The 23,797-nt window shown below is 41.7% G+C and overlaps 1 long non-coding RNA gene across 1 annotated transcript in view; it reads right to left on the reverse strand.

Moving 5' to 3' along the window:
• The window catches only part of LOC134810861 (uncharacterized), a 25,575-nt gene continuing 1,778 nt past the window's right edge, over nucleotides 1-23,797 (reverse strand). Inside the window, exons 2-4 of the long non-coding RNA XR_010159537.1 lie at nucleotides 6,708-6,829; nucleotides 5,134-5,258; nucleotides 1-527 (exon numbers count right to left, since the gene is read on the reverse strand). This is a non-coding gene — a long non-coding RNA (uncharacterized LOC134810861). The remainder of the gene's footprint in view (nucleotides 528-5,133; nucleotides 5,259-6,707; nucleotides 6,830-23,797) is intronic.

Below are 23,797 nucleotides of genomic sequence, written 5' to 3' on the forward strand. Positions count from 1 at the left end.
GTAGCTTAATTTATTTTTATTTTTAAAATGGTTTCTCTCTGTCACCCAGGCTGCAGTGCAGTGGTACAATCACAGCTTACTGCAGCGTCGACCTCCCGGGCTTAAGGGATGCTCCTGTCTCAGCCTCCCAAGTAGCTGGGACCACAGGCACATGCCACCACGCTTGGCCAGGTGGCTTACTTTAGTGTTAGTTGGTGTGCTACTAAAGAATTAAAAAAATTATCATTGAAAGTGTAATATAAGCTGATAAAAGCTTTAAAATACTAGATCTTCCATTGTTTCTAGAAAATTTGGAACTCCATGTTGGGAATTCTAGAGTGACTGCGGCCGCCAGCCCTCATTAGACCCTGAAATGAAGGAACTCAGTCCTGCGGTTTGTTTTTAACTTCCTTTCTGTTTCTTTGTCCCTGTCTTTCTGAGCCTGGCTTTTGTTGTTGTTGTTGTTAATCTGTATTTAATCCAAGCTCCAATACTTTTCCCTGTGCAAGTCTTCAGGACATTCCTTGCTCTTGAGTCCAAGTATTTGCCTGTGAAAAACAGGGAAAATGATATGTACCGTATGCTGATGTCACTGGGTAAATTAAATGATGGCTAACTATATAAAATGTCCAGTGAGGTGCCTGGAAGAAAACGTGTTCTCAGCAGCTCTTAGGAGTCCAGGTTTCAGTCCTGATCTGCTGACTTCCACTGGAGTCCTGCTGGCACTCTGGGTGGTTAGAGGACAGGAGAGCCATGCAGTGCACGGGGAGGAAGGCGGCAGTGCCAGCTCACATCTGGCAGGGGGCAGTGGCCCTGGTGTTGGGAAGCCCATACCTCCTGGCTGCTGTAGTGTGCTGTGACCCCCTTCACCTGCACCCATCTACAGCCCTGCCCTCGGGGTCCCTCAGTAAGAACCAACTGGGATTCAACTTTAGCTGACATGGAAGAGTGATCTCTACACTGTAGATGAGTAAAAGGCAAAAGTCGTGTATTTAATGATATCAAAGCATGGTAAATTATTCAAAAAATTTCACATGGAGCAGTTGTTTTGAATGAGGTCCACTTAATGCTACTCAATAATGTCTTAATTTGTATATGATTTCACCATTAAGTCTATCATGGTGCAACCATTAATAGCGAGCATTGGTTAAATACTTGCATTATTTGTAAGGGGATTCCATAAAATATATATAGTCATTAAAATTGTTTTGAGTAGGTAGCACAGTCATAGAGTTCCAAATTCAAAACGTACAAAAGTTTAAATAATGTATTCTTCCACTCTTGTCTTGACACAAATTCCCTTCCTATGAAACAGCCAGTTCTATAATTTTTCTAATATTTTTCAGAAATAGGTTACATCTCTACAAAGGAAGTTAATTCATGTTCGTATTCTTCCTTCTTTATATAAGTGGTAAAAATACTGTACACACTCTTCTGCCCTTGTAAGAGCAATATATTTTCAAGTGCATTCCATATTTGCACACAAACATTCCTTGCATCCTTTCTACAGCTGCATTATATTCTATTGTATGATATGCTGTATTATTTAAAAGTCCTTTAATGATGTATACTTATGGCTGTCTCCAACATTTTGATCTTACTAATAGTGTTATAATAACAAGTATGTGTATATGTCATCTCACATGTATTAGAGTATTTCTGTGTGAAAATTCCTAGAAATAAAATTGCCAGATCAAAAAATACATGCATTAGTAATTTGTATGTATTTTGCCAAACTGCTTTTATAGAGGTATGACCAGTTAGCAGCCTCACCAGCAGCACAGAAGCAATGTAGATATGACATCCCCACAATCTCTCACTGACACACCATGTTACCCAATTTTTTTTCCTCAAAGATCCTTGTTCTGACCATTATCCAAATTTTGATCTCTATGAGAGAGGTGAAAAACAATTTAATATAATTTTATTTGACATCACCTTATTAGAAGAGAGGTCAAGCCTTCTTTCCAAATGTTTGAAGGGCATTTGTATATTCTTTCTTTTCCCCCCACATTTTCCTACTCTGTTTTGACCTGTTGGTTGTTGGTTTGTAAGAGTACTGTATTTATTGGAAAAACTAGCATTTTTATGTATGCGAAATGCAATTATGTTCCCTAGCTTGTCTTTTTTTTTTTTCTTTTGAGACAGAGTCTCGCTCTTGTTGCCCAGGCTAGAGGGCAATGGCGCGATCTCAGCTCACTGCAGCCTCTGCCTCCGGGGTTCAAGTGATTCTCCTGCCTCAGCCTCCTGAGTAGCTGGGACTACAGGCATGCACCACCACGCCCAGCTAATTTTTGTATTTTTAGTAGAAACTGGGTTTCACCATGTTGGCCAGGCTGGTCTCGAACTCCTGACCTCAGGTGACCCACCCACCTCAGCCTCTCAAAGACCTGGGATTACAGGGGTGAGCCACCGTGCCTGGCCGCTAGTCTTCTTTTTTAAGTACTCACTTAGAGTGGTTCTTTTTTGTACACAACTTTTTATAATTAAAATTGCTACAAAGTTATTAATTTTTCTTTTATATCTCCTGGGTTATATGAAGTAATTTTAAAAGGCCTCTTTCATTGGAAGATTATTAAAAGTGAATTATTACATACTTTTCAAGAAATGTATTGATATATATTCACATGGATTATGTATAAAGAGGTATATGTAATTCACATGAAATATATATAAAAATATACATTCTGTGTGAATTTTATTCTGATTGTTAGGTGTGATATTTTCAACGAATCTATATAATACTGTTTTTAAAATTGTGTTACAATATATGCAACATGAAATTAACCATTTTAACCATTTTATTTTTTTTATTTTTTATTTTTTATTTATTTATTTTTTAATTTATTTATTTTTATTGATCATTCTTGGGTGTTTCTCACAGAGGGGGATTTGGCAGGGTCATAGGACAATAGTGGAGGGAGGGTCAGCAGATAAACAAGTGAACAAAGGTCTCTGGTTTTCCTATGCAGAGGACCCTGTGGCCTTCCGTAGTGTTTGTGTCCCTGGGTACTTGAGATTAGGGAGTGGTGATGACTCTTAACGAGCATGCTGCCTTCAAGCATCTGTTTAACAAAGCACATCTTGCACCACCCTTAATCCATTTAACCCTGAGTGGACACAGCACATGTTTCAGAGAGCACAGAGTTGGGGGTAAGGTCACCGATCAACAGGATCACAAGGCAGAAGAATTTTTCCTAGTACAGAACAAAATGAAAAGTCTCCCGTGTCTACCTCCCTCTACACAGACATGGCAACCATCCGATCTCTCAATCCCTTCCCTGCCTTTCCCCCGCTTCTATTCCACAAAACCACCATTGTCATCATGGCCCATTCCCAATGAACTGCCGGGTACACCTCCCAGACGGGGCGGTGGCCGGGCAGAGGGGCTCCTCACTTCCCAGTAGGGGTGGCCGGGCAGAGGCGCCCCTCACCTCCCGGACGGGGCGGCTGGCCGGGCGGGGGGCTGACCCCCCCACCTCCCTCCCGGACGGAGCGGCTGGCCGGGCGGGGGGCTGACCCCCCCCACCTCCCTCCCGGACGGGGCGGCTGGCCGGGCGGGGGGCTGACCCCCCCACCTCCCTCCCGGACGGGGCGGCTGGCCTGGTGGGGGCTGACCCCCACCTCCCTCCTGGATGGGGTGGCTGCCGGGCAGAGACGCTCCTCACTTCCCAGACGGGGTGGCTGCCGGGCGGAGGGGCTCCTCACTTCTCATATGGGGTGGTTGCCAGGCGGAGGGTCTCCTCACTTCTCAGACGGGGCGGCGGGGCAGAGGCGCTCCCCACATCTCAGACGATGGGCGACTGGGCAGAGACGCTCCTCACTTCCTAGATGGGATGGTGGCCGGGAAGAGGCGCTCCTCACTTCCTAGATGGGATGGCGGCCGGGCAGAGATGCTCCTCACTTTCCAGACTGGGTAGCCAGGCAGAGGGGCTCCTCACGTCCCAGATGATTGGCGGCCGGGCAGATATGCTCCTCACTTTCCAGACTGGGTAGCCAGGCAGAGGGGCTCCTCACGTCCCAGATGATGGGCAGCCAGGCAGAGACGCTCCTCACTTCCCAGACGGGGTGGCGGCCGGGCAGAGGCTGCAATCTCGGCACTTTGGGAGGCCAAGGCAGGCGGCATGCTTCGCCGGGTGGTCAGAGCTATTCGCCCATAGTCTGTAGCCCAGAGCCGGGGCTGCTCGGCTCTCCGTCCCGGGGGGCCGGGGCCGGGCTGGAGGCGTGCGAACCTCTCACCGCCGCCTCTGAACGTCCTCTTTTCCGTATACAGAAGTCTTGAATATTAACCATTTTAACCATTTTAACCATTTTAAAGTGTACAATTCAGTGGCATTGATGGTGGTACACACTAGCCATATGCACAACCATCACCACTATGTGGTTCAAGACCTTTTTCATTGTCCCATGAAGAAAACCCACAAATTAGGCAGTCTCTTCCCATTGCCGCTTCTCTCCAGCCCTAGGCAACTACGAATCTGCTTTCTATCTCTATAGATTTGCTTTTTCTGGGCATTTCATATAAATGGAATCACACAATAATGTGGTTCTGGCTTCTTCAGTTAGCATGATGTTTTCAAATTTCATCCATGTTGTAGAATGTATCAGTACTTCCTTTTTGTATGACTGATTAATATCCCATCTTCTGGCTATGCCACATTTTTAAAATCCTCTCATCAGTGGATGGACATGGGGGTTGTTTCCACCTATTGTGGATAGGGCTGCTATGAACATTGGTGCACAAATTCTTGCTGGAACACCTCTTGTCAGTTCTCCTGGCTGTGTACCTAGATGTAGAATTGTGAGATCATATGGTAATTTCATGTCTACTTGTTGAGGAACTGCTAAAATCGCATAGAAGGAACTTTTCAGAGGCCCTGTTTCCCCGAGGTGTCACAGGCTGGTTTTTCCTCCCAGGCTTTGGGCGCGTCTGTTGTTCACTCCAGCTGTTACTCTTTGCTCCCAGCAGCAGCAGCTTGCTCACTCACTTCTGCTGTTCTGGGAAGCCCTGTCCTCTTAGCCACCCGCCCTGAGCACTCCGAGATAGGCAAAGCAAGGACAAGCCCTGTGACCCAGGAAATCCCCGTCGGGTCAAAACAGACACAGTTCCCTGAGATCCGGGTCTGGTTTGCTTCCTCGGAGCCCAGTACTCACCCCAGGCATGGGAGCAGCCACCTCGCCAAGGAGGGCAGTTGAGGCTGCAGCGAGGGTCTTGGTCGCCTCTGTCCTAGCTGGGCTTTCACTTGGTTGCTGCAAACCATTGGCTATCTCCCAGCAGTCTGAAAGGTTGATTTGACATTTTTTTGTAAATTTTTAAAATTTATTTATATTTATTTATTTATTCATTTATTTATTTATTTGATACAGAGTCTCGCTCTGTCGCCCAGGCTGGGGTACAATGGTGTGATCTCGGCTCACTGCAACCTCCGCCTCCCGGGTTCAAGCGATTCTTCTGCCTCAGCCTCCCAGTAGCTGGGGTTACAGGCACATGGCAGAGGCCTGGCTAATTTTCGTATTTTTAGTAGAGAGAGGGTTTCACCATATTGGTCAAGCTGGTCTCCCACTCCTGACCTCAGAAGATCCACCCACCTTGGCCTCTCAAAGTGCTGGGATTACAGGTGTGAGCCACCGTAAGTGGCTCACTTAGAGTGGTTCTTTTTTGTACACTCTAAGTACTCACTTAGAGTGGTTCTTTTTTGTACACTCTAAGTACTCACTTAGAGTGGTTCTTTTTTGTACACTCTAAGTACTCACTTAGAGTGGTTCTTTTTTGTACACTTTAAGTACTCACTTAGAGTGGTTCTTTTTTGTACACAACTTTTTATAATTAAAATTGCTACAAAGTTATTTTCTTTTATGTCTCCTGGGTTATATGAAGTAATTTTAAAAGGCCTCTTTCATTGGAAGATTATTAAAAGTGAATTATTACATACTTTTCAAGAAATGTATTGATATATATTCACATGGATTATGTATAAATAGGTATATATAATTCACATGAAATATATATAAAAATATACGTTCTGTGTGAATTTTATTCTGATTGTTAGGTGTGATATTTTCAATGAATCTATACAATACTGTTTTTAAAATTGTGTTACAATATATACAACATGAAATTAACCATTTTAACCATTTTAAAGTGTACAATTCAGTGGCATTGATGGTGGTACACACTAGCCATGTGCACAACCATCACCACTATGTGGTTCAAGACCTTTTTCATTGTCCCACGAAGAAAACCCATAAATTAGGCAGTCTCTTCCCATTGCCGCTTCTCTCCAGCCCTAGGGAACTACGAATCTGCTTTCTATCTCTATAGATTTGCTTTTTCTGGGCATTTCATATAAATGGAATCACACAATAATGTGGTTCTGGCTTTTTGTCATATGGCCTTTTTGTCATATTTTTCAGTGTTTTTGGGAGGGACAGGTCCCCAGAGTTTCCTACTCTTTCGTTTTTGCTGTAGAAGTTTTAAAAAATTTGAATAACTTCTGTCCCGTAGTTGTAGACTAACAGCAAAGTAAAAATGTTGCCCTGGTTGACTGCTCAGCTGCATGCTCTGCCAGGCTGGCAGCTCAGCAAACCCTCACAGGTGCTCAATAATCACAACCCTCGGAACTTATGAATGAGCCCTTAGATCATCACAGGAGGTCAGTGAGATTTTTGGCCCCATCATCAGTTGGGGATTTAAGCTCAGAATGCAAATTACCTTTGAGAACTCCTACCTGAAGGGGGCTGCCGGCTGTGGGGTCCCGCTTGTGCCTGCCTCCTCCTTCTCTGTCTTCTATGTCATGTTAGGCTGGCATTCCCACGCGTGATTCCAGGCTTGTTGTTCATCTACACAAAACTTTTAATACGATTTTGACAAAAAATATAGAAAAGGATGACTTGCCCTACTGAATATTGAAATGAACCGTGGACTAACTATGAACTTTCAAACAATCCATTAGTGGCTGAGAAAGAAACAGAAAAATCAATGGCCCAACACAGACAGTGGAGAAACAGGCTGAGGAGCATGTCCAAGTTTGTATGGTCAGGAGTGTGCCTTTCAAGTCTGTGGGGAAATACATGGGGAAAAGCAAGACAGGAGTGTATTTCATACCACAGGGCAGAAGGATTCCAGACTTATGTGGAAGGAATAAAGTCATCACAATGTGAGCTTACATGGGCCTGTGGGGCAAAAGGCTCTCTAAGTATGACTTCTAAGGGAGAAATCATAAAGGAAATGCATGAATAATAAAAAAGGATACATTTTCTATGGTAAAATAATATAACAGAAGGCAAATTGCAAACTGTGAAAATATATTTGCATCATATGTCAGATAAGGGTTTTATAAGAAGACACAGAAAAAATGTCTCATGGCCAGGTGCGATGGTTTATGCCTGTAATCCCAGCACTTTGAGAGGCTGAGGCAAGTGGCTCTTCTGAGGTCAGGAGATTGAGACCAGCTTGGCCAACATGGTGAAACCCAGTCTCTACTAAAAATACAAAAATTAGCTGGGTGTGGTGGTGCATGCCTGTAATCCCAGCTACTCAGGAGGCTGAGGCAGGAGAATCACTTGAACCAGGGAGGTGGAAGTTGCAGTGAGCTGAGATTGCGCCATTGCAGTCCAGCCTGGGCAACAGAGCGAGACTCTGTCTCAAAAAAAAAAAAAACCCAAAAAAACAGAAAAGAAAAGAAAAAATGTCTCACATATGGTTAGGTGTAAATATTAAGTATGTGTAATCAAAATATATTTGTTAAATATATATCTACATATAGAAAGGAAACGATAAATCTACCAATATAAAAATTAGTAAAAGATGGCCAAGAAATGTATAAAAGAGCAAAAACAAAGACCAGTAACTAATAATTGAATATGTTCAATCTCATTAGTAATCAAAGAAATACAAAAAATCTAGTGATGATATGCCATTTCCCTTTACCAAATGACAAAAGTAAAAAGAACTGATGGCACCCAGTGCTTTTGGGAAGGTGGCACATTTCTATACCACTAGGGGTATTATAAATTCGCACAACTTTTGTGAAGGATAATGTGATCGGATGCATCAAAAGCCTTAACATGTTCACCAACATTTTACGTGGCACTTACACTTACAGGAAAATATTCTAAAAATTGATTATTGATTTATGCAGACACTTTGTTGTGATGACACCAACTATAGTGCAGGCTAATTACAGCAGAGAAAACTTGAAGAAACGTAAAAGTTGAACATTTGAGTTTAATTGGATCAATTATGAAATATACATACCATTAAAAATGATGCCATTAAAAATGATGCCATTTTAAGTGTTTTTATTGAAACACATGTTCCCAATACATCATGAAAAGGGAAAAAGAAGTTTACAAAACACTCTATTCAGTAAGACCACAAGACCCTCCTTTTGTAAAATGTGTATTTATGTATACTAATAAACATATGATAGTGTATTAAATCATACCATTTAGTATATGCATGGAAAGCTGCCTGAGAGAAAACTCCAAAGTGCACTACAATGGATTCTATCTGACTGGTTTGCTTATGGGTTATGTTTATATTCTTTTTGCTTATTTGTTTCTGATTGTTTTATAATATGTATTTGTTGTGTAATAAATCTTGAACCAAGTGTTTATTTAAAAATATAAAGCCCTTGAAAACTCTCCACTGTCTTATGAATTAGGTGAAAACTCCCAGGACTGTCACTGAAGGCTTTCCACAGTGTGTTCCCAAAGTATGTTTCCAGTTCTATTGTCTACTATTTCCCTTGTAATGAAATCGGATCACGTTACTTCCCTGATTAAAACCTTCAGTGGTTTCCCATCGCACTTGCAGTCGAATCAGCCTCTACCTGCTGTGTAGCCCCCTGGTCATCTGGTTTGCCTTCTGCTCCGCCTTATCTTAAGCAAATCTCCCTTCTACCTGCTTCCACTACTGTGCTGGCCTGTGTAGAACAGGAATCTTGCCTCACACAGAGCCCATCCAAACGCCGTGTTCTCCACTTTTTATCTGCCTGGTGCCTGCTAATCCTTAAGGTAACTTTCTCAGTGATGTTTCCCTGATATCCAACTCAAAATAACACTTCTTTGCCCACTTGAGCTTTCTCTTTCATAACCATCTGTTTTTATTTAGAGCAATTATTTAATAGAATCACTGTTACAGATTTTTTTAGTTTGTTCACTTGAAACATACCTGTCTCTCCTGTTAAACTTTGCTCTGTGAGGGCAGGGACCTCCATCTGCTTTTTGAAGCCACTAATATTAGACACTATTCTAATATTATTATTATAAATTAATTATTATTAATAATATCAGACAGTATTCTAAGCTAGTGCTTAGAATAGTGTCTGATACTTAATAGACATTTACACATTTATGGACTTGGTGAATGAACACGCTCTGCTTCAGTCAAACATAGTCATAGCATTTGAACACATATCATAATCACATACCTAAATGCTGTTATTATTCTCTCCGTCTCTGCCTGTCAAGTTCTATCTATCCTCAAAAGTCCACTCTAATTCTGTTTCTCCAGTTGAAGCTTTTTCTGATCGGTAAATGGTGGGAGGAAGGGTGGCAGGTTATCACCGGAAAAGAAGAGAAGTGAGTTATTGCAGACATGCTAAGTCAGACATCTGCAGGAGTTATGATCCAGTGAAGGGCAGAGAGTCCCCAGCGTCTGGAGGAGAGGTTGGAGGAGGGTGGAGATGGGAGGGTCAATGGCAGAGTTTATTGTAGTCTGAGCGGTGGGTGGAGTGGGTAAAGGCGAGAAGGGAATGAGAAGACACAAGGAGCACCCAGGAAATTTAAATTATCTTGCCATGGCCATATAATGTCATTTCATTTAGTAGTTTAAGTTTTACTAAAAGTCATGAGATTAAAAATACTTAATCATGAGATTAAAAATATGTGAATTGAGGCTTCTGCTTCCAGGAAGATGCAGTGGACATACTTTTCCCCATTCCTTTGTCTAAACATAACTAAAAACCCAGGACATTATACATGAGCCAATCATAAGGAGACTGTGAATGGTGGAGAGAAGGCAAACCTACTACGGGTCTTGGGACAAGAGAGAAGACATAGTTATGAATTCCCTGGGTTTTCTTTTGGCCCCATATATCCTAGACTTGGAGCTGAAGAAGCCAGGAAACTGGAAACAGTAATAGGCTGAGACCAAAAAGCCACAAAAGAAGCATGCTCTCTCCAACCAAAGCCAGGAAAAGGGCACCAAGGCAGAAAACTTCAAGACAATACAGCTTTATTGTAGCCAAATGCCACTGAGCAAGCTGGGCCCAACCCCACTCATGCCAGCAAGGGCTGAGTAGGGAGCCTGAATTCTTGCACTTGGCAGGCTGTAATGAGGCACCTCCACACTCCTGCCTGGATGGTGTCAGAGGAGGCCAAATAGGATTCCTTAACTTTCACTCTTGCCAGCTGGTAATGAGCCCCTGCCACCCCGTGTCAGTGGGACCATGTGGAGAGCCTGGACTTTCACTCTCACTCAGCAGTAATGAGGCTCCTCCCTCTACCAGCTGGGGTGGTATCAGAAGAAGACTGGAGGAGCATCAAGACTTTCACTGTGGCCCAAAGAGAATGAGGCCACCCCTACCCCACCGTGGTGCTAGTGGAGATCATAGGCAAAGTTGAAACTCCCACATCTGCCTGGCAGCGATTAGGAACAACCCCCCTGCCCTGCCCTCAGGTGCCAACAGAGGTGCTGTGAAGAACAAGAACTTCTACTTCCACCTGGTAGTAATGAGGCTGCATCCTGCCCTCTTCCCCTGTGGGAGTGCTGACAAAAAAAAAAAAAAAAAAAAAAAAAAAAATTCAGCTAAATTGGAACACCCAGGCTCAAAATGCGAATATCCCCACTGAGACAGGAAATATCACTTGAACCTGAAAATTGCCCACCATTCAAAAACCCAGGAAGATCCTAAACTGAAGGACAAAAGACAATTAATAGATGCCAACACCTAAAGACAGAGATATCAGATTTATCTGAAAAGAGTTTAAAGTAGCCATGACAAAAATGCTTCAATAAACAATTTGAACACACTTGAAAAAAGTGAAAAAAAAAAAAAAAACCTCAGCAAATATATAGAGAAGAACCAAATGGAAATGTCAGAACTTAAGAATAAAAAAACTGAAGTGGATGGGCTCAATAGCAGAAAGAAGTGAGCGGTGAAAAGAATCAGTGAATTGGAAGAAAAAAATAAGAGAAATTAACCAATCTGAAGAACAGAAAGAAAATAGAGTGAAAAAAATGGACCCAGCCTGGCGTGGTGGCCCACGCCTATAATCCCAGCACTTTGGGAGGCCAAGGCAGGTGGATCACGAGTCAGGAGGTTGAGACCATCCTGGCTAACACGGTGAAACCTTGTCTCTACTAAAAATAGAAACAATTAGCCAGGTGTGGTGGCATACGCCTGTAGTCCCAGCTACTTGGGAGGCTGAGGCAAGAGAATCACTTGAACCTGGGAGGTGGAGGGTACAGTGAGCTGAGATCATGCCACTGCGCTCCAGCCTGGGTGAGAGTGAGACTCTGTATAAAAAAAAAAAAAAAAAAAAAAAAATGGACCCATGGGAATATAACAAAAGATCTAACATTCATGCTATCAGAGTCCAAAAGGAGAGGAGAAAGAGGGTGAGGCTGAAAAATGCACTTGAAGGAACAATTGCCAAAATCTCCTCAAATTTGGCAACATAAATAAATCTACTGATTCAAGAAGCTGAGATAACTTCAAATAGCAAACACCTGAGACACATCGTAATTAAACTTCTGAAAACTAAAGACAAAGAAAAAATGTTAAAAAGTGGTCAGAGGAAAACAACACCTTACCCACAGAAGAGAAGCAACTTTAGTGACAAAGAATTTCTCATCAGAAATCACGTAAACCATAAGGAAGTGGCAGAATATTTTTCAAGTTTTTAAAGGAAAGAACTGCCAACCCAGTAAAAATTTTCTTCAGGAATGAGGGGAAAACCAAAACATTTTCAAATGAAGGGAAACCAAGAGAATTTGACACCACCAAACCTACCTAAAGAATGGCTAAAATAAGTTCTCCAAACAGAATGGAAGTGATAAGAGAAGGAAACTCAGAAAATCAGGAGAAAAGAAAGAACATCGTAAGCCAAAATACAGATACATAGAATAGGTTTTCTTTATTGCTTTGAGTTTTCCAAATTATGTTTGAAATCTAAAGAGGAAATATTTATGATAATTGTTTTATAAGTGGGGGAAGGTAAAGAGACACAAAGGGAGGTAAGACTTCTGTAATTTACTTGAACAGGTAAAATGATGGCACCAATAAATTGTGTGATAAATTTTGTGTATATAGTGTAGTACCTAGAGAAACCACTTTATTTATTTGTGTATTTATTTTTTTGCGACAGAGTCTTGCTCTGTCACCCAGGCTGGAGTGCAGTGGCACAATCTAGGCTCACTGCAAGCTCCGCCTCCCGGGCTCATGCCATCCTCCTGCCTCAGCCTCCCGAGTAGGTGGGACTACAGGCACCCGCCACCACGCCCAGCTAATTTTTTGTATTTTTAGTAGAGACGGGTTTCACCATGTTAGGAAGGATAGTCTCAATCTCCTGACCTTGTGATCCGCCCGCCTCAGCCTCCCAAAGTGCTGGGATTACAGGTGTTAGCCACCATGTCTGGCTGAGAAGCCACTTTAAAAGTTTTACCAAAAGAAATAAATGGAATTATAAAAAGTGTTTAAATAAAAGTCAGAGGCAGGAAAAAGGAAACAGTAAGAAAAAGCAGAAAAAAGCTGAAAACAAAAAAATTAAATGGCAGACCTAAACCCTAATATATCAATAATTAAATTAAATATAAATGGTCTAAATATTTGAAATAAAAAACAGAAATTGGAAGAGTGGATTAAAAAATATGGCCAACTATATGCTGTCTACAAGATACGCATTTCAAACATTACTTTATAGGCAGATTGAAAGTAAAATAATAAAAAAATGTCATGCAGATACTAATTATGGAAGACAGAAGTGGCTATATTAATATCAGATCAAGTATGTCTCAGAGCAAAGACAGAGAAGGAAATTATATAAAGATAAAAGGGGCCAATCTACCAAGAAGGCAAATATACCAAAAATAGAGTTGAAAAATATGTGAAGCAAACAGATAAAGCTGAAAGGAAAAATAGATAAATCTTTAATTATAGTTGAAGCCTTCAATACCTATCTCTCAACATTCGATAGAACTAATAGAGGGAAAATCAATAAAGAAACAAAATAACTGAACCATACCACCAACCAACAAGATCTAATTGACATATGTAGAGCACTCCACCCAACAACAGCAGAATCCATATTCTTTGCAAGTGCCAAAAGATTATACAGCAACATAAACCATATCCTGGGCTGTAAAATAAACCTCAACAGGTACAGGAACTGAGGTGATACTGAGTGTTCCCCTGCCATGACTGGATACAACTAGAAATTAAAAACAAAAATACAACAGGAATATCTCCAAACACTTGGAAATTAAACAGCATGTTCTAAATAGGTCAAAGAAGAAGTCAAAAGTGAAGTGAAAAAGTACATTGATTTCAACAAAAATGAAAATACAACATATCAAAATTTTTAGGACTCAGTTAAGGCAGTGCTGGAGTGGAAATGTATAGCACTACATGCATACATTAGAAAAGAAGAAAATGTTAAATTGGTAACTTAAGATCTCATTCTGGCCGGGGCAGTGGCTCACACCTGTAATCCCAGCACTTTGGGAGGCTGAGACGGGCGGATCACGAGGTCAGGAAATCGAGACCATCCTAGCTAACACGGAGAAACTCCATTTCTACTAAAAATACAAAAAATTAGCCGGGCGTGGTGGCGGGCGCCTGTAGTCCCACCTACTCAGGAGGCTGAGGCAGGAGAATGGCGTGAACCCGGGAGGCAGAGCTTGCAGTGAGCCGAGATAGCGCCACTGCACTCTAGCCGGGGCAACAGAGCGAGACTCCGTCTCAAAAAAAAAAATAAAAAATAAAGAAAGATCTCATTTCAAGAACCTACAAAAAGAAGAAGAGAAAGGAAAGCCAAAACCAACAGAAGAAAGAAATACTAAAGATAAAAGCAGAAATCACTTGAAATTGAAAACAGCAAAATAACAGAGAAAAATCAATGAAACAAAGAGCTGGTTCTTTGAAAAGATCAATGCAACTGACAAACCAAGCACCACTGATGAAGAAAAAGGAAAGAAGACACAAGTTACCAACATCACAAATGTCATTGTCACAAATTAGCAGGGACATCATTTAGACTCTACAGACATCAAAAGGATAGTAAAGGAATACCATAAACAACTCTTCATACATAGATTTTGCAACTTAGATAAAATGGACCCATTCCTCAAAAAAGCAACAAACTGTCCAGACTCATCCAATATGAAATAAATAATTTGAATTATCCTATCACTATTAAGCAAATTGAATTCATAATTGGATTCATGAAAAAATCTCAGGCCTGGTGATTTCACTGGTTCAGTTGACCAAATGTTTAAAGAAGCATTAATACAAATTCTGTAGAATCTCTTCCAGAAAATAGAAGAGGAGGGAACACTTCTCAATTCATTTCATGAAACTGGTATTATCTTTATACTAAAACCAGAAAAAGAGAGCAAAAAAAGAAAAAAACTACAAACCATTGTCCCTCATGCATACAGAGGGATAAAGGAATATAAAATTCTTTAACAAAATCATTAGCAAATGAGACGTAGCAACGTATCAGAAAAATTGCACACTGTCACCAAGAGGGTTTTATTTCAGGGATTTAAGACTGGTTCAATATTCAAAATCAATGTAATCTTCCTCAACAACAGAACAAATTTACAATAGCATACATATGATCATGAAAAACATTTGGCAGAATTCAACAGCCATTCGTAATAAAAACTCTCAGAAAAATAGGAATAAAGGGAAATTCTCTCAAGTTGATCAAGAATGAGCCTGTGCAAAAGCCCGCAGCTAACATTATATCTGAAGATGAAAGAAAGACTGAATGCTTTACATCAGAGGTAAAGACAAGGATGTTAGCTCTTAAATCTCTTACTCAGCATAGTGCTGGAAGTTCTACCCTGTGTAAGAGTCAAGAAGAAAAAGTAAAAGACACACAGGTTGAAATGGAAGTGAAATTGTCTTATTTGCTGGTTGTCTGTGTGTAAATGCTCAAGAACCTACAGTAAAACTCTTAGAATTAATAAGTTACTTCAGTAAGGTCATAGGCAATATGATATGCTTAAAACTCAGTAGTATTTCTACATACTAGCAGTGCACATGTGGACAATAAAATTTTTAAAAATATCACTCACAATCAGTCAAAAATGAAAATTCAAGACTTGAATGATAAAAAGTACATATATTGATGAAAGAAACCGAAGAAGATCTTAATAGAGAGACTGCGTTCATGGATTGGACAATTCAATGTAATAAGAATTCAGTTCTCCTAAAAATGATACACAAGTTTAATGCAATTCCTATAAAAATCCCAGCAAGATGTTTTCTAGATAGCAACAGGATTAGTCTAAGATTTATATGGAAAGGCAAAGAAACTGGAATAGGTAAAACCATTCTGAAAAAGAATAACGTAGGAGAAATCAGTCCACCTGCTTTCAAAACGCACCACACAGCTAAGTAATCAAGACTGTGGGATATTGGTAGAAAGATGGGCATTTTGATCAAGGCAAAAGAGTAGAGAACCCCAACATAGACCCACACAAATATGCCCAACTGATCTTTAACAAAGTAACAAAAACAATCCAAAGGAGGAAAGATAGCCTTTCCAACAAATACCGCTGGATTAATTGAGTATCTATAGGCCAAAAGATAATGTACTCTGGACTGTCTTACACTTGTACAAAAATTAACTCAAAATATATCACAGACTTAGATGTAAACTCTAAAACTTTTAGGAAAAAAATTGGAGAAAACCTTTGTGATCTAGAGCTAAGCAAAGAGTTCTTAGATTTGACACCAAAGAAAGCATGACCCATAAATAGAAAAATTGGTAAACTGGACTTAAAAAGTTTTTTTCTTTGTGAAAGACCCTGTTAAAAGGGTGAAAAGACAAGTTACATGCTGAAAGAAGATATCTGCAAGCCGTGTATCTAACCGAGGGCGAATATCTGAAATTCATAACACCTATAAGCCAGAATAATGGAAAAATGAACAACTAAAACATAGACAAAAGAGAGGAAAAGACAATTTACTGAAGAGGATATGTATATACATGTGTGTCGAAAGATGTTCATCATTAGCTGTTAGGGAAATGGTAGTTAAAACCACAGTTAGATACTGTTACACATTGATCAGAATAGCTAAAGTAAAACATAGTGACAACACCAAATCCTGGCAAAAATTCAGAACACTTACACATTGCCTGACAGAATGTAAAATTGTACAGCATGGTGGATTCTTAAGAAGCTAAACATGCAGGTGGCTTGCAACTCATAATGTGCACTTCTGGACACAGATTCTAAGGAAATGAAGGCCTATATGCATACATGTATGGGAATGTTCATAGTGCTCTATTTGTAATAGTCACAAACTTGAAACAGTGCAGATGTCTTTCAAGACTGAATGACTTAACAAACTGGGGCAAGTTCACACCATGGGACACAAGTCGTAATTAAAAGGAACTAACTGTTCACACACACAACCGTCTGGATGAATCTCCCAGGAATAATGATGCTGAGTGAAGAAAGGCAATCCCAAAAGTGAGATCTGTTTGACATCTTGAAGTGACGAAATTATAGAAACAGAAATTAGATTAGTGGTTGGCTGGGATTAGGGAGATAGTGGGTGTGACAGGTAAATAGATGCGTGGCTACATAATGTCAAAACGTGGTGTCCCAATATCAGAAATGTCTGTGTCTCTACTGTACCATGTCTGTATCATGCTGTGCTGTTGTACTATAGTTCTGCAAGGTGTCACATTGGGATAATCTGCATAAAGGGAACAGGTATCTCTCTGCTGCGCTTCTTACAGTTGCATGTGAATCTACAAATTTCACAATAAAAATTTAGTCAAAAATGAATAGTATATAAACCTTTATAAACAGATTAGGAAATTGGGCAGAAATTTGGACACTGTCAATTTCTCCTCTGAAGCTGAAAGTAGATTGTATTGAAAACATATTAATAAAAGAAGCCAAGCGTTAGATTCATGAAGAGGTTCTTGGTCAATTTCAGACAAATCCAACTTTTTTTGGCAATCACAGGATGCTTCCTTCCCTTTCCTCACATAAGGGTTCTGCCATGGTCCCTTTACCTCTCTGTAGCAGGGTGAGGGATATGAAGATTCTATAACCAAATATTTCATTTCCCCCTCACTTGTTGACCACACTTCTGGCAAATCAAGAAAGGTATAAAAAGAAATTGACTTTGTGGAGTTTGCAAGTTAATTGGGAACGTGTTAATAAAAGTAAGTGTGGAGGCTGGGCGCAGTGGCTCACACCTGTAATCCCAGCACTTTGGGAGGCTGAGGTGGGTGGATCACAAGGTCAGGAGTTCAAGACCAGCCTGGCCAACATGGTAAAACCCCACCTCTACTAAAAATATGAAAATTAGCCAAGCATGGTGGCAGGCACCTGTAATCCCAGCTACTTGGGAGGCTGAAGCAGGAGAATCACTTCAATCCAGGAGGCAGAGGTTGCAGTGAGCCAAGATTGCATCACTGCCCTCCAGCCTGGGCGACAGAGCAAGGCTCCATCTTGGGGAAACAAAAAAAAAAAGTAAGTGTGGAAAGTTTGGGATCATCTCTTAAAGAACAAATATGAAAGTGACAGATACGGTGAAGCCTGGAGCATATAACAGCCTGCTTACTCTGAGTGGGTGTGTGTTCTCAGATCAAGAATAGTTGTTCATTGTTGTTCATTGTTGCTGGAGGGAGAGGGGTTTTCTTGTAACAATAACAACAACAACATCAGCCATCATTTACTGAAATAAGTCCTACTGTGTCCCGCAACAACAGTAGCACATTTATCAAGAGATCATTCCTAAGTGCTTTACACTTATTAACTCCTTAATCTTCACAACCACCCCATGAAGTAAGGACTATTATTTTTTTTCATTTTACAGATAAGAAAACTGATTCATAGAGAGATTGAGTTATTTGCTGAGAGTAACTAAGGTAGTAATTGGTCAAGGTGAGTTGAACCCAGGCAGTATTTTGGAGATTCTAGAAAAGTCTTCCATTCCTGTTGGATGTCTGTAGAACGTGTGACACAATGTGAGTTTGGATTTGTCATTGAGGTGGGCTTTACATTGGCATTCGGTGTGTGGCTCCCACAGGCAGCTCTGTGCGGATCCAGGATTAGCATCAGCTCTTTCTGCTGCAAGCACAGGGTTGCGTCTCAGCAGCTGTCCTGCAAGCGCACCTATTCAAATACACAGCCATACACAGAGCTCTTTGTCTGGAGAAAAGGATATAAAAGTCAAAGTACTTTTCCTGCCAGCTATTTGGTTGATCAGGATGGAATATATTGTATTGTAGGACACAATTCAGATATGTGAGTTATTTCCTCTCACCCTCCCCCGGCTGCTGAACACACACTTTTTCTTCTGACTTTTAGGAAGTGTTTCCTGTGCAATCACATCTCACTTTTTGCATCATCTCCCACAAGACCACCTGGCTCCTTCCCACATCGTCCTCCATCCAGAGTGCAATTCCTAAGTCCCCTAGGGTGGCATTCTTTTCACATACATGATTCCAACCACAAATTTTTGCAGAGGTGTTCAGTGCAAATGGGACAGCTCCATTTCAGTGGGTGGGCGCAAGTTGGGGCGGAGGAGTTTCCTGAACTCTTTGCCCTTTTTGGAAACTCAGTGAGATTCTTTTAATCGTCTGGATGACCCTGTGTGTCAAAGGCACAGGTAGCATGTGCTATCAGATCTATTGGTGCCTGCGTCCAATAGGTATGTATAAAACTAAAATCTGTACTTTCCCCATTGTTCTGTTTATGATGATGGGATCAGGAGTTGAGCCCTGGTGGCATTTAATGCACTATTGGGGAAATGTTAGTTGCAAGTGCATTACATTCTTTGCTTGCTGTCTAGCCTGAATTTCATATTTTTATACAAAATCTTTTTTATTTATTTACTTTTTTGGTTTTTATTTTTATTTATTTTTTGTGTGTGTGACGGAGTTTCACTTTTGTTGCCCAGGCTGGAGTGCAATGGCCTGATCTAGGCTCATTACAACCTCTGCCTCCCAGGCTCAAGCGATTCTCCTGCCTCAGCCTCCCAAGTAGCTGGGATTATAGGCGCCAGCCACCACGCCCGGCTAATTTCGTGTTTTTAGTAGACACGGGGTTTCACCATGTTGGCCAAGCTGGTCTCAAACTCCTGATCTTGGGTGATCCACCCTCCCTGGCCTCCTTACATGCTGGGATTACAGGCGTGAACCACCATGCCTGGCAAAGAAATCTTTAGGTTATCGACACACTTTATGTATCATGAATCTATAATATGTATTTATACATACTCTGTGTCTTTTCTTCTCTGTTTGGATAAGGTATGTTTATGCTAACCTGTATTAGCAATGGGACTGGTGATCCCACAGCTTGCAGAAGCTACTGGAGCATGGGCAATAGGACCAGTGCTGGCCGCGGCTTCTCCTTGCACCAAGTCCTCTGAGTGGCAGTGCCGGCTGACTGTCCTTCATTTCTTCTTGCTGGTCTGGAGGGAGTTCTCGGGCTGCGGAGCAAACGCTGCTGCCACACGACCTTTCCTGATGCGCCTGTGAATTCCTTCCTTCTGCCGCTTCATTTTGGATACTCTCATGCTGATTTTTGCTCAGTGATGAATTGAATGGCCTGTCAGTGTTTTCCGGTAGAGATGAGCTATTTTCCACCCTGAGACATGGCTTCTGTAAACTAAATTTGCTTTAGTTTCAAAATCAAAAGCAAATGGGCCCACTTTTATGGTGGGAAGGTAGTGGGCATGGGAAGTCAAGGAGCTCCCTGGGAAGGCCTGGTGGCAGCTCCCATGTCACTCCTCAGACAGTTTCTCAAAGGCTTATTTATCCTAGGCTGTCATGGATGTGTCAGCAGGGATGGTTTGGACACAGCTCTAATGCTGAGAACATATATAAAAAAAAGGTCTTGGCCAGAGTTAGTTTCTGAAATTCCTCTCTCAATTATTGAGAATAGTTTTACTTTAACAAGCATTCTTTTCCCTCACAGTTCTGCTTCTCATTTGGCCCATCCTCTTGTGAAGTCATAATTTTGTGCTTATGATACGGCAGATAGTGACCAAGATGGAAACGATTATAATATCATGGGTGCCCAACATGCATGTTTATAGCAGCACAATTCACAATTGCAAAAATATGGACCCAACATATATGCCCATCAACCAATAAGTGGATAAAGAAAATGTGGTACATATATACCATGGAATAGTACTCAGCCATAAAACGGACAAAATAATGGCCTTTGCAGCAATCTGGATGGATTTGAAGACCATTATTTGAAGTGAAGTCACTCAGGAATGGAAAACCAAATATCGTATGTTCTCACTTATAAGTTGGAGCTAAGCTATAAGGATGCAAAGGCATAAGGATGATACAATGAGCCAGGTGTGGTGGCTCATGCCTATAATCCTACCACTTTGGGTGGCCGAGGCTGGTGGATCACAAGGTCAGGAGTTCAGGAGTTCAAGACCAGCCTGTCCAACATGGTGAAACCCTGTCTCTACAAAAATACAAAAAGTATCTGGGTGTGGTGGTGGGCGCCTGTAATCCCAGCTACTTGGGAGGCTGAGGTGGGACAATTGCTTGAATCTGGGAGGCGGAGGTTGCAGTGAGCCGAGATTGAGCCATTGTCCTCCAGCCTGGGTGACAGAGCGAGACTCTGTCTCAAAAAAAGAAAAAAAAGAAAAAAAAGGAATGATAGAATGGACTTTGAGGACTCAGGGGAAAGTGTGGGAGGTGGGTGAGGAATAAAAGAAAGACTACACATTGGTACAGTGTACACTTCTCAGGGTGATGGGTGCACCAAAATCTCAGAAACTACCACTAAATAACTTATCCATGTAACCAAAATTCAACTGTACCCCCCAAACTATTGAAATTTGAAAACAAATCACAGATGCCCAGCACTAAGGATGGACAGACGTGCAGGACAGAAGTAGAGACCTGCTCCATCCTCAGCCACAGCCACTTGTCCTCTTCCCCACCCTGTCTTTTGTCCGAATCAGCTCAGGCAAACCATTCTGCCTGCACTCCGTCGTATTCTTACAATTTGCCAGTTGTTGCCTCAAAAGTTTGTACAACAATCTCTGGACCAGCTGTTAGCTGTTGTCTCCCAGGGTTCTGGGATTCCTCTGGGAATAAAATGAGGCCAGGCTTTCTGGGACACCTTTCAAGTGGGGAACTCTACAGCAGATGCACTCATGGGCGGCAGCTGGAGGAAGTCTGGCAGAGATGATGGTATATGCCGCTGAGAACAGGAATGGAGCCTAACCATGTACTTGGAAGGCTCGGAAAGAAAAGAGGATTTGGAAGGAAAGAGGAGGGAGATTCTATATTTAAGATTAACCTTGGAGGGAAGCTCACACAGGCAGAAAACTATGGCCACCAAAATTCCAAGTTACTAAGCTTTTCAGGGGATGTCTTAGCCAACAAATTTAACCTTTGAACAATGCTCTTTAAAAGAAAACAAAAGAGGAGATGTTCACAATGTAATAACAGAAACAATGAGATTTTTGCTTGCGTGTACTGTTCTTGAACTTGATCTCATCCCACATTATTGTTCCCACCACAGTGGGTGACTGAAAACCAAACCAGGCTGCTGCTCTCCTGGCCCCGAGGGTTCACTGGTGCTGGTGTTGCCCAACTTCTTAACCCTCCTCTGTCGAAACCCGCAGTGGCTGGAAGTCTCTTCTGTCATTTCAGAGGAGGGGGCACTTAAACCTCACGGGCATTTTCACTGAAACACAGAAAGCTCTGCTTTTCCACAGAGGCTGGGCTTTCTGAGCACATGCCCCACAGCTGTCTCAGATATCTGGAGCCTTCTCAGTTTTTCACAGAATCATCTAAGTTCCATAGCATATGAGCAGGGTTGGGAACCAGCCTTGGAAAACCTTTACTTCTTAGGTAAACGGAAATTAGCACGACTCGATGTGAATAGTCAGGGCTGAGCTAATGCAAACTGACTGACCTTCTAGGCCAGTGTGGCTCAGTGTTTGCAGGAAAGTTCTGCCTGAAACCGTCTGATGAGGGCATATGGGAAAGGCAACACTGATTTTGCCCTCACATGGACTTGCATTAGAGAAAATAACAGTCCTGGCCTGAGAAGATAATTTTGAGGCATGAGAAAACTGAAACATTGTTTGGCAGATGTGTTTTCTGCATTTTCCTGTTCGTGTATTTTAGTTTAAGTAAAAGTTAGGGGTTAGGAATCTATCCTGTTGCCTGTGGGCTTACTTTAATCAAGTGAACACACACTGTCTCTGTCTTGATGGAGCCTGTGTTACATGTAATTGAGGGGTAACCAACATAAAGAACTCTCGGGTTGAAGAATGAGGACTTTGAGCTTAGGACCACTGCAGTGTTGTAAACTATAATCCTTATTTCTGTGCAAAAAATCACTCAGAAACTCTATAGAGAAGGTTGATGTTGTAATAACTATTGGTGATAGGCATTCATTCACCAGTAGATCACAGCCAGCATAGCTAACAGGACCCAGGTTTGCCATTTGAGAAGTGTTTGCTGGGAGGGGTTCCCCCAGGCAAGTGCTTGGTTCTGGAGTTGTCAGGCTCCATTTGCTGAGGGTCCATCGCTGTTGTGATCCATATGCTTAGTGTCTTCCTGAGAATCTGCACAGCCCAGAGTTTTTGAAGATTAACAAATGGATTTGATTTCCACTTTGCAAAAACATTCCCTCAGTTGAAAATCGTTTTTGCTTCCCCATTAAGTGCTATGTGGGAGAGATCATCAAGTCTCTTTCTGGGAGTTTGCAAAGGAGAATTGTTAACAGTTCAGCCAGAACAGAGTCAAGACCTGCATCCCTGAGGGTGGGCTGAATTTTCCTCTGTGAGGTGGCAGGTTTTGAATAATTCTAAATGCAGGTGGCGTCATTTTCACTGGGTGTTATGTCTGATGGTCATAAAGGTTCAAGGACAACAACTTCAAATAGGGAATCAACGCCGTAACTACCAGCCCGTCCTTCCCACAGGCATGCTAACAGGCAAGATGGCTGGCAATTGTGGAAAACAGTCTCAAATGGCAAAAATGCAGTTTTGAGGCTGTTCCAGATAATTGCTGCTGGAGAGTTTAAGCTTTTGGTAGAAACTGATTTCATGGGCAGATGCTACTGTGGAGCCAGAGGTAATTTAGGTCTGAAAATTGGCCCCATTCTGAAAGTGGTTGTTGTGGATGATTTCAGATAAAGAATCCACTCTGCCAGATTGGACAAAGCCTATTGGAGTATCAGATCTGTTGCAGTCTCTCTTTACTATTGCTGAAGGAATGATTTAGCTAATTAGAACTATGCTTACATGAGATCAGTGTATCGAATCACACTTTGTCTTTTGCCCCAAGATGTCTTTTTTTCCCACTCTGTTTGGTGGGCTTCTGGGACTGCAGAGCAAACCAGTGAGAACAAATGTTGTTTCTGTGTGCACAACTGTCCAGGCATCCCCTCCCGTGTGGAGGACCCGTGGTGGAGGGTGTCAGATGAAGTTTCTGGGATGATGCGCCAGAAGGGCCTCTTACCATGTTGACTCCTTCTTTGAGTCCAATATTTTTGACTTAAGCATTAGCGTTTATCTTAACAGTATTCTGATTCACAGTGGAGATTCTGAGGAATAGTCTAGCC

The sequence above is a fragment of the Pan troglodytes genome, chromosome 7 (genome assembly GCF_028858775.2).
Source record: "Pan troglodytes isolate AG18354 chromosome 7, NHGRI_mPanTro3-v2.0_pri, whole genome shotgun sequence".
Taxonomy (NCBI): domain Eukaryota; kingdom Metazoa; phylum Chordata; class Mammalia; order Primates; family Hominidae; genus Pan; species Pan troglodytes.